The 13379-nt window shown below is 41.4% G+C and overlaps 1 protein-coding gene across 11 annotated transcripts in view; it reads right to left on the reverse strand.

Moving 5' to 3' along the window:
* The window catches only part of GLYCTK (glycerate kinase), a 34209-nt gene that overhangs the window by 19842 nt on the left and 988 nt on the right, over positions 1–13379 (reverse strand). For 3 of the 11 annotated variants that reach the window (XM_072720793.1, XM_072720790.1, XM_072720789.1), the window contains exon 1: positions 12976–13331. The exons of 5 other annotated variants lie outside the window; for them this stretch is intronic. The gene's annotated coding sequence lies outside the window, so the exon portion shown is untranslated. Of the gene's footprint in view, positions 1–12975; positions 13335–13379 lie in introns of those variants that run through there. 3 more of the 11 variants (XM_025986786.2, XM_025986775.2, XM_072720798.1) reach the window with 2 other exon arrangements.

Consider the following 13379-nt stretch of genomic DNA (forward strand, 5'->3'; position numbering starts at 1 on the left):
ATAAAGAAATACATGTTTCTATATAATTAACACATTATTCTATATAACATACTTTATGAAATGTATTTTTTGAGGATTTTATTTATTTGAGAGAGAGAGAATACAAGCAGGGGGAGGGTCAGAGGGAAAGGGAGAGAATCTCAAGCAGACTCCCTGCTGAGTGTGGAGCCCCGTGTGGGACTCAATCTCACAACCCCAAGATCGTGACCTGAACTGAGACCAAGAGTCAGATGCCCAACCAACTGAGCCACCCTGGCATCCCAGAATTATGACATGTATTCATAAACTTACCAATCTAAAGAATTCTAGTGTAATAGTTCATAATTGCTTACTTCTTAGTTTTCACTAGAAATTAAGGTTTCTAATTAAACAGTTAATTAAGCATTCTAATAAATGTAATAATTAAGATGACCGAAAATAATAAAGGAAACAACTCTGAATACAAGGAAAATAAGATAATGTGTTTTTGGTAAGAAAAAAAATGAAGAATGGGAACATGTTTTCATTAAGGGAAAAGAAAATAATTTTGTCCTAAAGTGAGGCTGGTTATATAAAGAAAAACTTAGGACAAAATCTGAATGTAAAAAAGAAGTTGTAGGGGTGCCTGGGTGGCTCAGTTGATGGAATGTGTAACTCCTGAACTCAGGGTTGTAAGTTTGAGCCCCATGTTGAGTATAGAGATTACTTTAAGTAAATAAATAGGGGATCCCTGGGTGGCTCAGCAGTTTAGTGCCTGCCTTCGGCCCAGGGCGTGATCCTGGAGACCTGGGATCGAGTACCCCGTTGGGCTCCCTGCATGGAGCCTGCTTCTCCCTCTGCCTGTGTCTTTGCCTCTCTCTCTCCGTCTCTCATGAATAAATAAACAGAATATTTAAAAAAAATAAGTAAATAAAATGAGTTTTTTTTAAGATTTTATTGATTTGAGAGAGAGAAAGCATGTGAGAGAGAGGGAGAGTACAAGCAGGGGGAGGGGTACAATCATGACCTGAGCAGAAGGCAGACACTAAACTGACTGAGCCACCCAGGTGCCCCTAAAATAAGTTTTATTTTTTTTATTTTTTATTTTTTTTTATGATAGTCACAGAGAGAGAGGGAGAGAGAGAGGCAGAGACACAGGCAGAGGGAGAAGCAGGCTCCATGCACCGGGAGCCCAATGTGGGACTCGATCCCGGGTCTCCAGGATCGTGCCCTGGGCCAAAGGCAGGCGCCAAACCGCTGCGCCACCCAGGGATCCCTAAAATAAGTTTTAATATCAAAAGTACATTGACACAAAATTAGAATTTGGCTTTTCTCTCTACTAAAGAAAACATTTTCTTGATTATTGGTTTGTTTGTTTGTTTGTTTGTTTCAAGTTAATTTAACTAATCTCTACACTCAACAGGGGGCTGGAACGTACAACCCTGAGACCAAGAGCTGCATGCTCTTCAGACTGAACCAGCCAGGATCACGCCCTGAGCAAAAGGCAGATGCTCCACTGCTGAGCCACCCAAGCATCCCTAAACAAAGTTGTTTTTTTTTTTTTTTTTACCTTTAATGTAATCTGCCTGAGGAAGATTCTGTATTTTGTCTCAGTTCTTTGATTATTCAAAAAAAAAAAAAAAAAACCAAAAAAACCTGAATCTTAAAAGAGCTAAGTTTTATTCATAACTATGTAACCTTCTGTATTTGCCTTTATTTTTTTTTAAGATTTTATTTATTTGTTCATTAGAGACAGAGAGAGAGAGGCAGAGACACAGGCAGAGGGAGGAGGGTCCATGCAGGGAGCCTGATGTGGGACTCAATCCCAGGACTCCAGAAATATGCCCTGAGCCAAAGGCAGGCACTCAACCACTGAGCCACCCAGGTGTCCCTATATTTGCCTTTAAAATCTTCTATTGTGGGCAGCCTGGGTGGCTCAGCAATTTAGCACCACTTTCAGCCCAGGGCCTGGTCCTGGAGACCCCAGATTGAGTCCCCCATCGGGCTCCCTGCATGGAGCCTGCTTCTCCCTCTGCCTGTGTCTCTGCCTGTGTCTCTGCCTCTCTCTTTCATTATCTCTCTCTCTCTCTCTCTGACTCTATTGAATAAAATCTTTAAAAAAAAAAAGAAATATCATATATATATATATATATATACCTATAATGGAGTATTTTTTTAAATTTAATTTTATTTATTTATGATAGGCACACAGTGAGAGAGAGAGAGGCAGAGAAATAGGCAGAGGGAGAAGCAGGCTCCATGCACTGGGAGCCCGACGTGGGATTCGATCCCGGGTCTCCAGGATCGCGCCCTGGGCCAAAGGCAGGCGCCAAACCGCTGCGCCACCCAGGGATCCCAATAAATACAATCTTTAAAAAAAAAATCTTCTATTGTCATTTTGGTTAAATAAATATTTCATAGTGATCTGTGATCCTATTTAGCGAAATATTGAAACCTTGTAAGTATTTGCTGACAAACTTCCCAAAATCAAATTCTAAAATGAAGGTTATTGACCATAACCTAACTGAGGTGTACCAGAGAGCTCCTGGAACATTTCAAATATTTTGTGAGAGATAAAACTAACTAGGTTTATTTTATATGTTAAATTACTTAGGAAGCACTGTCAAGTAAGTGTTCTAAAGTTTTATGAAACTCCTAGAAATTCGATATGTCGTGGTATGTTATTATCTTGAAGTGTTGTATGTCTCAGACATAACTGAATTTCCTTGTCAGTTGCATTGTAATTAACTTTAATCAGATCTTTAACTATGGCCATTTTTAAGTCTTTTATCATATAAAGAGTTATACCTTTACTCAGACGTTTTTACAAAAGGTTCCTATAAATGTGTTTGATCTTCAAAGAGATTCATGGAAAAGACTTTTTGACAAATATAGGTTTCTCATAAACTTAAGATCATAAAACTGAACTAGGTAAGAATTTCCAGAACTAGTAGAAGAACTGGGTTCAAGCAGAACAATAATTAATAACATGAGACTAAAGAAACTGAGGAGGATGATCATGATTTTTATGAAATTTTTGTTTAAAACATTGCTAATTTTTAAACGATTTTATTTATTTATTTGAGAGAGAGCATGCACATGCACAAGAGAAGAGGGAGGATAGGGGCAAAGGGAGAGGGAGAGAGAGAATCCTAAGCAGACTCTGTACCCAGCACAGAACCCCACGTAGGGCTCAGTCCCATGACCCTAAGATCACCACCTGAGCCAAAACCGAGAGTCAGATGCTCAACCAGCTGAGCCACCCAAGTGCCCCACATTGCTGAATTTTTTAATGTTTTGTTTTTCCAGGTTTAAGGAAACTTTCTCTTAGCTACCTGATTATAACAATTTGATAAAATATACTTTTGTGCCCAAATTGAAACATTTTTTCCGTACTTGATCCCTCCAGAATTCAGAATTCTCAGTGAGAATTCTTATATTTTCATGGCAATGTGTTTATTTGCATAAGTTCAATGAGAATCTGTTCTTCTCGTAACAGACCACAATTGGAAGCATCAGTTATATTACCAAGGCTTTCGAATGTCATATTTGAGAGACATGCATAGACTCATATACAACCAGATACCTTTAAGGAACTAAGGTTGACTATATGGAGCCACTAAAGCTCCTTAGAAAAACAGCCCAGCACCTTACTTCTGGGATTCCTAGCAGCCATTTACCAGGTAAATAAAGAAGGCACTTCCTGGCAGGGGCAGGAAATCAGGATATTTTGGGGACCTCAAAAGATTGGAATTAACCTAGATCTATATGTATAACAGGTAAAGTCTGATGGCAAGTATTTGGCTTGGCTTCTGGCCTCAAGAAGTTAAAAGTTCAACTTAGGTGCCTTGCTGGCTCAGTTGGTAGAGCATTCGATTCTTGATCTCTTAGGGTTGTGACTTTGAGCCCCATGTTGGGCATAAAGCTTACTTTACTCAAAAATAATAAAGTTCAAAGATGCATTTTTTTTAAAGTTCAACCTAAAGATTCCTTATTTAAAAATTCCAGGGGCACCTGGATGGCTCACTTGGTTTAATGTCTGCTTTCAGCTCAGGTCATGATCCTGGGGTCCTGAGCATCAGTGGCAAGTCAGCCCCTCTCTCTCCCTCTGCCCCTCCCCCCACTCATGCTCTCTCACGTGTGCTCTCTCTCAAATAAATAAAATCTTTTAAAAAATTCCAACAAAACAGGTTTAAAAGCCTATATGACCAATCACTATTTTTGGTGTACTTACAAAGAATCAGGCCAAGTTTTTAGAAACTAGACTTATTTTGCAAACAAATGAGTCTTAATTTAGCTGTCTTTGGTAAAAAATGAGGGAGATTGTAGAGAGCAAAATTGTGTTCCAATAATACACCTGTGTAAATACTACATTCTAATATAGCTAATTATAAGATCTTGATTTCTTCTGCCTGGCTACAACCCTCCAAACTAATGGTTTTTAAATTTTTTTCCCATCCTCTTGACTTGGAATCATTTGATAATTAACACTGCCCATTTTCCTGAAGCTCTGAACACTAAATATGAATGACTTGGTGTAAACTTTGGAGAAATCACACAACAGCTTATGTATAGACAATCTTTATGCCTGTTGCTCTGTGAGCCCCTCAGAGATCACCAGAGACATTTGAACTATTAACCAGGAAAATTTGTCAGACTGTCACTGCCTGCTCTCTATTTGAAGATGCTTCAAGCTTGGGATCCCTGGGTGGCGCAGCGGTTTGGCGCCCGCCTTTGGCCCAGGGCGCGATCCTGGAGACCCGGGATCGAATCCCACATCGGGCTCCCGGTGCATGGAGCCTGCTTCTCCCTCTGCCTGTGTCTCTGCCTCTCTCTCTCTCTGTGACTATCATAAATAAATTAAAAGTTAAAAAAAAATTATGAAGATGCTTCAAGCTTGATACCTAGAAATCTTGACTAGCTGGCCTAAAAATTCAAAAACTGGTTTACAATTTGATCTAATCATTAACCATTATTTTTCTCTTGTTTCCATTGGAATGCCTCTTATTTAATACCTTATCTGAATCATAGGCCTAATTTTAAAAACACACCTGCATCATTGTCTCCTGAAATGAGTTTAGCTGAACCAATCTATTGTCAAGAATAAGAGACTAACTCAACAAGATGGAACGATGTACCAGTTCAACTTTGAATATGTGAAATTTCCAGGGAAGTTTCAAAGAAGGGAACTGTAGGTAGGGGCCAAGGGCAGGCTGCCCCAAAATATGCTATTTTGACATGTTGCTTATTTTTTTAATAAGATTTTTGAGAGAGAGAGAGAGAGAGAACGCGCGTGCGCGCGCACACACACACAGAAGTAGGGAGAAGGGCAGAAGGAGAGAGAGAAGCAGACTCCCTACTGAGCAGGGGGGCCTACATGGGGCTTGATCCCATGGTGCTGGGATGATAACCTGAGCCGAAAGCAGACAGATGCTCAACCAACGGAGCCACTGATGTCCAGGCACCCTGACATATTGCTTATTTTACATAAAAGTTACTGAAGAGACAACCTATTCAGGAAAGACACTCAGACCCTCCTCTGTCCCCTTGAAAGCTGGAAATAAATCTTCCAGGTAAAGGTACCCTCCCTATACCAAGAGCTAAAGAGACATCCTTAACACCAGAAATGGGAAATTTAGAAACCAGAAGGCTACAGAAACAGCTCTTTTTACTAATTTACGACCCCAACCCAATTCTGTTTAGAATTCCTTACTAAGTGAAGTTTTCCTTGGTCTGTCAATTCCTCACAGATTTATTCTCTTTGTGTAAAAGTACAAAACCCACCTGCCTTGGTCATTCTTGGTCTTAATTTCATAACTGGGCTTCTATGTGTAATAAAATTGTTTTTTCCTCCTGTTAATCTGTCTCATGTCAACTTAATTCTTATTCCAGCTGGAAGAGCTTGAGAGTAGAAAAGAATTTTTCCTTCCCTTCATGCTTTTGAGCAAGGCATTCCCTTTGTCTTTGTGGGGCTCCCAAACCTACATATGTAATTAAATTTGTCCTTCTCCTGTTAACCTGTCTTATTTCAAAGATGTTATTTATTCACTTGTTTGAGAGACAGAGCACAGGCTTGGGCACAAGCAAGGGAAGGGTCAGAGAGGGAAGAACAGAGGGGGAGGGAGAGCGAAAGGAAGAGAATCCCAAACAGATTCTACACTGAGCAGAGCTCAATCTCACAACCCCAGGATCATGACCTGACCCAAAACCAAGAGTCGGATACTTAATGACAGAGCCACCCAGTCACCTCTGTCTTATTTCAATTTAATCATCAGACAGCCAGTAAACCTAGAAGGAAAAGAGGAAAGGCTTTTCCTCCGAAACCATCTTAAGCTCCAGGGAAGCTCCACAGGGCATTCTATCTCAGAAATGTATCTCAAAGAATTGGAATCCCTAAGGAGCCCTGAGTTTTAGAAGCCATATTGTTTAGGAGAGGTTCCACTTTAAATTGTGTAGCATGAAATTTAAAAATTGAGGCTGCCTAGATGGTTCAGTTGATAAGCATAAGCCTTCGACTCAGGTCATGATCCCGGAGTCCCAGGATCCAGCCTCACGTCATTGGGTTCTCTGCTCAGTGGGGAGTCTGTTTCCCTCTCTGCCCTTCACCCCGCTTGTGCTCTCTCATGCTCTCAAATGAATAAAAAAATTAATAAATGGGCCAATCCTAACCCTATTGTGGTACTAATTTGACAATATATAAATGTATTAAATCATCATCACCTTGTACACCTTACATAATGTTACATGTCAATGATATCTCAATACAGCTGGGGGGGTGGAATCTTTCCACCTAGGTTAAACAGTAAGGAATAATTATTTTACATAACAAGTGATCTCAAGGTAAGATGGCTGTAGTGTTGGTGCGCAGGCCATAAAGACTGAGGGTTGTGTCCTAAGCTGCCCTAACAGTCACACAAAGTGGGTGGCTTAAACAATAGGCTTTTATTGTTTCAGTTCTGGAGGCCAGTAGTCCAAGTTGTTAGCAGAGTCATGTTCCTTCTGAAACCTATAGGAAAGACTCCCATCTCTACCTCCAACATCATATGACTATCTTCTTTCTCTCTCTCCTCTTCCCATAAGGACATCAGTCATCTTGGATTTAGGGCTCATTCTACTCCAGTATGACCTCATCTTTACTAATTAAATCTGCTACAAACCTATTTCTAAACTTGGTCACATTCTAGAGTCCTGGGGATCACATTATAGAGTACATCTTGGGGGGGGGGGCACAATTCAACCCATAACAGATCTTTCCCATCTTTCTGCTCTGCCATTCTCATCCTGCTGGCTTGCCTTTAGGTTATCTTCTTCATGGTCAACTTGGAATCAAGTTGGCTTGATCTTGGCTACAGCAGTCCCAGGCATCCACCACAGCAGTGTCTACCAGATGAAGAGGGATCATCTCTCCCTTAAATCTCTCTTAGAAGCAAAGAGACCTTCCAAGACCCCTCCCCTAGGAGACTTCCTCTCACTTCTCATTGGCAAAAATATCACACATGTAAGTCTAACCTCATCACTGGGAAGGAAAACAAGACCACTCATCATGATTGGTTTGGGCTAGAGGTTCTCAAACTCAAAGATGTATCATGATCACCTGGAAGGCTTGTTAAAACAGGTTGCTGGGCTCTACCTCCAGGGCTTCTGGTTCAGTAGGTCTGCTGTGAGATCTGAGGATTTGACTTTTTGACAAGTTCTCAGGCAAGGCTGCTGGTGCTAAAACCACACTTTGAGAAACAGTGGTTTAAACTAATCAGGATTTATTTCAGAGGACTAGGGTCAACTCTTGGAAAATGTATTGCTATCTAGAGAAGAGGAATACTTGGGGGGAAAAATCAGGATTCCATCATAAAAGAGCCAAGAGGTGGGCAGCCTGGGTGGCTCAGTGGACAGCCTGGGTGGCTCAGCAGTTTAGCGCCACCTTGAGCCCAGGGTGTGATCCTGGAGACCTGGGATCGAGTCCCCCGTTGGGCTCCCTGCATGGAGCCTGCTTCTCCCTCTGCCTGTGTCTCTGCCTCTCTCTCTCATTGATAAATAAATAAAATCTTAAAAAAAAAAAAAGAGCCAAGAGGAGGAAACTGTTGACTAGGCAACCATGCAGTGGCCAAAGAACAGCCAGGAAGAGACCAGGAGTGTGTCCAGACAAGTGAGAAGAGAGAACAGAATGATCAAATGTCGAGGGAGTCATGGAGAAGAGATTCGGGAATGGTCAACATCATTATGTCACAGATAGGAACAGGAATATAAGCACTAAAAAGTAACCAGTGGATTGGACCACTAGATCTTTGTCTTAGCAAAAGCAGGTTTATTTTGAAGACAACACATAGGAACAATTACATGAAATAGAGAAATTAACTCTCTTGCACTATTGTAGGAATGCAAACTGGTGCAGTAACTCTGGAAAACAGTATGGAAGTTCTTCCAAAGTTAAAAATAGAACTACCCTATGTTTCAGCAATTGTACTACTAGGTACTTCCTCAAAGGATACAAAAATACTAATTCAAAAGGACACATGCACCCCCATGTTTGTAGTAGCATTATCTACAATAGTCAAAATATCGAACAGCCTAAGGGTTCATCAACTGATGAATGGATAAGGAAGAGGTGTTATTTATATACAATAAAAATGGAATATTACTCAACCATAAAAAGAATAAAACTTTGCCTTGTGCAAGGACATGGATGAAACTAGAGAGTATATCATAAGTGACATACGTCAGTCAGAACAGGACAAATACCATATGATTTCACTCATAGGTGGAATTTAAGAAACAAAATAAATGATCACAGGGGAAAAAAAGAGAGAGGCAAGCCAAGAAACAGACTCTTAACTATAGAGAATAAACTGATAATTACCAGAAGTGGGTGAGGGGATGAGTTAAATAGGTAATGGGGATTAAGGAGGACGCTTGTGATGACCACCAGGTGTATGGAAGTGTTGAATCACTAGATTATACATCTGAAACTAATAATACACTGTATGTTAATGAACTAGACTGTGAATAAAAACTTTCAAAATGTAAAATAAGATATTGTGGGGCAGCCCTGGTGGCGCAGCGGTTTGGCGCCGCCTGCAGCCTGGGGTGTGATCCTGGAGACCCGGGATCCGTCCCGCATCAGGCTCCCGGCATGGAGCCTGCTTCTCCCTCTCCCTCTGCCTGTGTCTCTGCCTCTCTCTCTCTCTCTGTCTATGAATAAATAAATAAAATCTTTAAAAAAAAGATATTGTGAATTTTAAAAAAGTTAACTTTTAAATCCTAATAAAATTTTCTAGCTAGAATTATTTTTAAGGTTCATTTTAGTTTCACCATGATTATTTCACAAATTCAGTTTAGTTGTTTTAAGTACATAAATCCTCTCTCTTGACCAAAACTTCTAATGGTCTTGTCCTCTTTCCTTAAGCGCCAAACTGATCAAACTTTTGTTGTAATCAATCTGAAACAATCAGTTTGCCTTTGCCTTTGTCTTGCATGACATGACATCATTTTCTGGTGAATTGAACTTGATAGTATCCATTTCTCTGACATTTTTGCTTGTTCTCCCCCCTCCTCATTTTTGTTTGCTTTGTTTTCTTTTTACTTTGGCTCCGGAATGTACTTCTATAGGAGCCTCTTAAAATGAGTTTTGAAATTAACTGGGCAAAATTAATTCATTTAATTTTGGGGTGTGATCCTGGAGAACCGGGATCGAGTCCCACATCAGGCTTCCTGTATGGAGAAGCCTGCTTCTCCCTCTGCCTGTGTCTCTGCCCCCCTCTCTCTGTCTCTATGAATAAATAAAATATTTAAAAAAAATTAAATCTTGGGATGCCTGGGTGGCTCAGTGGTTGAGTGTCTGCCTTCGGCTCAGGGCATGATCCTGCGTCTGAGTCCTGCATTGGGCTCCCTAAAGGGGGCCTGCTTCTCCCTCTGTCTATGTGTCTGCCTTTCTCTCTCTGTTCCTCATGAATAAATAAGTACATTTTTAAAAAACAATTAAATCTTGGGGGTGCCTGGGTGGCTCAGTAGGTTAACATCTGATTCTTGCTTTCAGCTCATGTCATGATCTCAGGGTGGTGATGTTGAGCATGTTGGGCTCCACACTCAGGATGGATTTGGCTCCAGATTCTATCTCCCTCTCTCTCTGCCCCTCCCCCTGCTCTCAGTCTCTTCCCTAAAATAAATAAATTAATAATAAATAAATAAATACCGAAAAAATTTAAGTCTTAAAAGAAAAAGAGAGAAAATGGAAAAAAGATAAATAGGCCAATCAAATACCCGAAATCTTTTGGTTAAATTCACTTATTCAATTAAAAATACAAATTGAGCCAATCTTGGCTGGACCCTAGATAAAATGCGAAGCAAAATTACAAACACATGATGGTGCCTGGGTTGCTCAGTGGTTGAGCATCTCGCTTTGGCTCTGGGTGTGATCTGGGGGTCCTGGGATCGAGTCCCACATTAGGCCTCCTGCATGGAACCCGCTTCTCCCTCTGCCTGTGTCTCTGCCTCTCTCTCTCTCTCTGTGTGACTATCATAAATAAATTTAAAAAAAAAGAAAAGGGTAGGTTATAAATATTCTATTATGAGCCCATTAAAAATATACTTCAGGGGAAAAATCTGAAAAGCTCTTCATCAAACTGTTAAAATTTATGCTATGTATATTTTATCCTAATAAAAGCAAATTTAATAATAGCTACTTCTGGATCCTGGGGTTTTGTTTTGTTTGTTTGTTTGTTTTACTACTAATCTGTAGTTTTTAGTTTTTTTCTTTTTAAATGGGTGTATTTGGGCAGCCTGGGTGGCTCAGCGGTTTAGCGCCACCTTCAGCCCAGGGCATGATCCTGGAGACCCAGGATTGAGTCCCACATCAGGCTCCCTGCATGGAGCCTGCTTCTCCCTCTGCCTGTGTCTCTCCCCCCGGCACCCCCGTGTGTGTGTGTCTCTCATGAATAAATAAAATCTTTTAAAAAAAATAAATGGGTGTATTTACTTGTATGAAAACTAAGTAAGTAAAAGAAATAATGATTTAAAAGTAAAGGAAAAATAAAAAATTAAGTCTGATGCTCTTCAAGAAGCCTGATGCGCTTCCTACTGTAGCTTTCCCTTCTACCCATCCCCCATTGGAGCCAGCCTTTCTGGGTCACCTTTTAAAGTCTAGCTTTTAAGGCACTGTTGGACTGGAAGCTAGAAGAGTCCCACTCTACCAGGGCAGGGAGCCAGATGAGGAATGTGAAATAGGCTGAGCCATTTCAGGACACTCTCAAAATATGAAAAAATGGCTTTTTCCATCCGAAAAATAATTTAGGGAGTTAAGTCTTGGGAGGAAACATCAGTCTTAACAGTGAAATCTGGGAAAGGTACAGGAAGTACAAAAGATACCCTACAAAGATTTCTTTTAGCTGACAACATTCGGTTGTTTCGTACACAAAAAGGGATCAAAAAATGGTATCTCATTGGGTATATTCACTTCCCAAAATTTCAAGGACGAGGCACAAGATCTGTTCTTATTGCCATTTAACCATTCAAAGCAGATTCTGATAAAGAAGCAGGAATTGCAGGGAAGGGAGTGCTCCAGGACACAGAGGACTTTTCTCCCATTGCTTCGCAGTTTGGAAAGTTGCCATCCATTTGGGTTACGCTCAAACAGGCTTTTGCCAGATCCCAGAACACGCTGTAGCCAGAAGTTCTGCTCTTTGTCAGGAGGCAGTCGCAGCCGAGACTTAGCCAGGATCTTGCCCTCTCCCTTCAAAGAACAACTTCTCTTTATGTGTAGGGATCCTGGCTCTCCCTTTACCCAGGGACATCCTTTAGTTCTTTCTAGAAAGACTCATCTGTCCCAGGGTTTCTGTTTTGTTTTTTACCATTCATTATTCAGGTTATACTTGGATCTCTGAATATCACATCTTCCTAATACAGCTGATTTTAATGTTTAAGTCTTTCCTCTTCCTTTTTCTTCCTCTTTAGCCACTGCAGTTTAGTGAAGCAAAATAAACAGGCCTGTCTCCATTGTTAAAGACCCCAGGCAATTAGTCTTTGAAGAGTTGCCCGCAAGTTAGAGATCTATGAACTCCCATAGGTTGCACTGAGTTTGACCCCTTGCATAGAAAGTTAAAGCCAAGGTGCCTGGTACCTTTTTTGTGATCAGATATCACTTTCCTTTGTTAGAGACCAATTTTCCTTCCTTTTAAGGCAATGAATCCTTAAACAAACCACTGAGACAACCCCATTGACTACAAAGAGGGTTATGTAACTGTTTTATATCTTGAATGTGGTGGTGGTTGCACAACTCAATATGGGTGTCAAAACTTATAAATCTATCCATTTAAAAGGTCAGGGTTGTTTGTTTGTTTTAAGATTATTTATTTATTTATTCTTGAGAGACACAGCGAAAGGGAGGCAGAGAGACCTAGGCAGAAGGAGAGGGAGAAGCAGGCTCCAAGCAGGGAGCCCGATGTGGGACTCTATCCTGGAACTTCGGGGTCACGCCCTGAGCCCAAGGCAGACGCTCAACTGCTGAGCCACCTAGACGTCCCTAAAAGGCCAGTTTTTTTTTACTGCACATAAATGATACCTCGATTAAGAACACCACCGCCAATTCGGTTTACTAACATGGTAAAAATGTTTAATATATAATACTGACCTAGGAAAAAAAAGATGGTTGCACTTATAAAGTTCACGTAGAGATACGAAAAAGGAGGAGGAAATCTGGAGAACTTAAAATTGTATTTTGTTGAATAAGGAGATACAACTCCATTTAAAAAATTTCCATGTAATTGATGCTATGAGTTCTGAGGCTATAAATGTCTTAAAAAGTGCTTACAAAAGTGTGTGGAGCTGTACACTTAAAATCCGTTCACTTTATGCACTTCATGTTATGCGTCAATTAAAAAGTTTTTAAGGAAGGCTTAAAGAAAACCTCTGGGTAGGAGTCACACAGGTATATATCCAAATTTTTTAAAAAGCACTTAAACTTTGTGCAGGCTACTGTATATTACACCTCAAAACAAAACCCAAACAAAACCAAACAAAACAACCCACCTGAAATTGAAACTATGCTGGCGCTGTAGTGCACGAGCAAAGCCCGCCAGCCATAGGTCCACTGACTCACCCCCAGAACAGGCCTCCAGTGGCGCAGCCGACCCCCGCAGTACCTGCTCCCCGTGGCCTGCGGAAGGGGGAGCCTCTAGGGGGGGCTGCGATCCTGGGGAAGGGGGAGCCTCTAAGGGGGGCTGCGATCCTGCGCAAAGGCTCACGGCTCCCAGGCACCAGCTGCCTCCCAGCCCAACGGGAAGGCGGTGGACAACCGCGCCCCTCGGGCCCCACTGCGCGCCAGAGAACCGCTGCCTTCGGGCACCCCGCCACTCCACTCCACTCCACTCCTGGACGGCCGCACTGACGTCACCGCCCCACCGGCCCGCCTCGCGCCCCCGTTCCGCCCCGCC

This window comes from Vulpes vulpes, chromosome 9, assembly GCF_048418805.1.
Source record: "Vulpes vulpes isolate BD-2025 chromosome 9, VulVul3, whole genome shotgun sequence".
In the NCBI taxonomy this organism is placed as follows: domain Eukaryota; kingdom Metazoa; phylum Chordata; class Mammalia; order Carnivora; family Canidae; genus Vulpes; species Vulpes vulpes.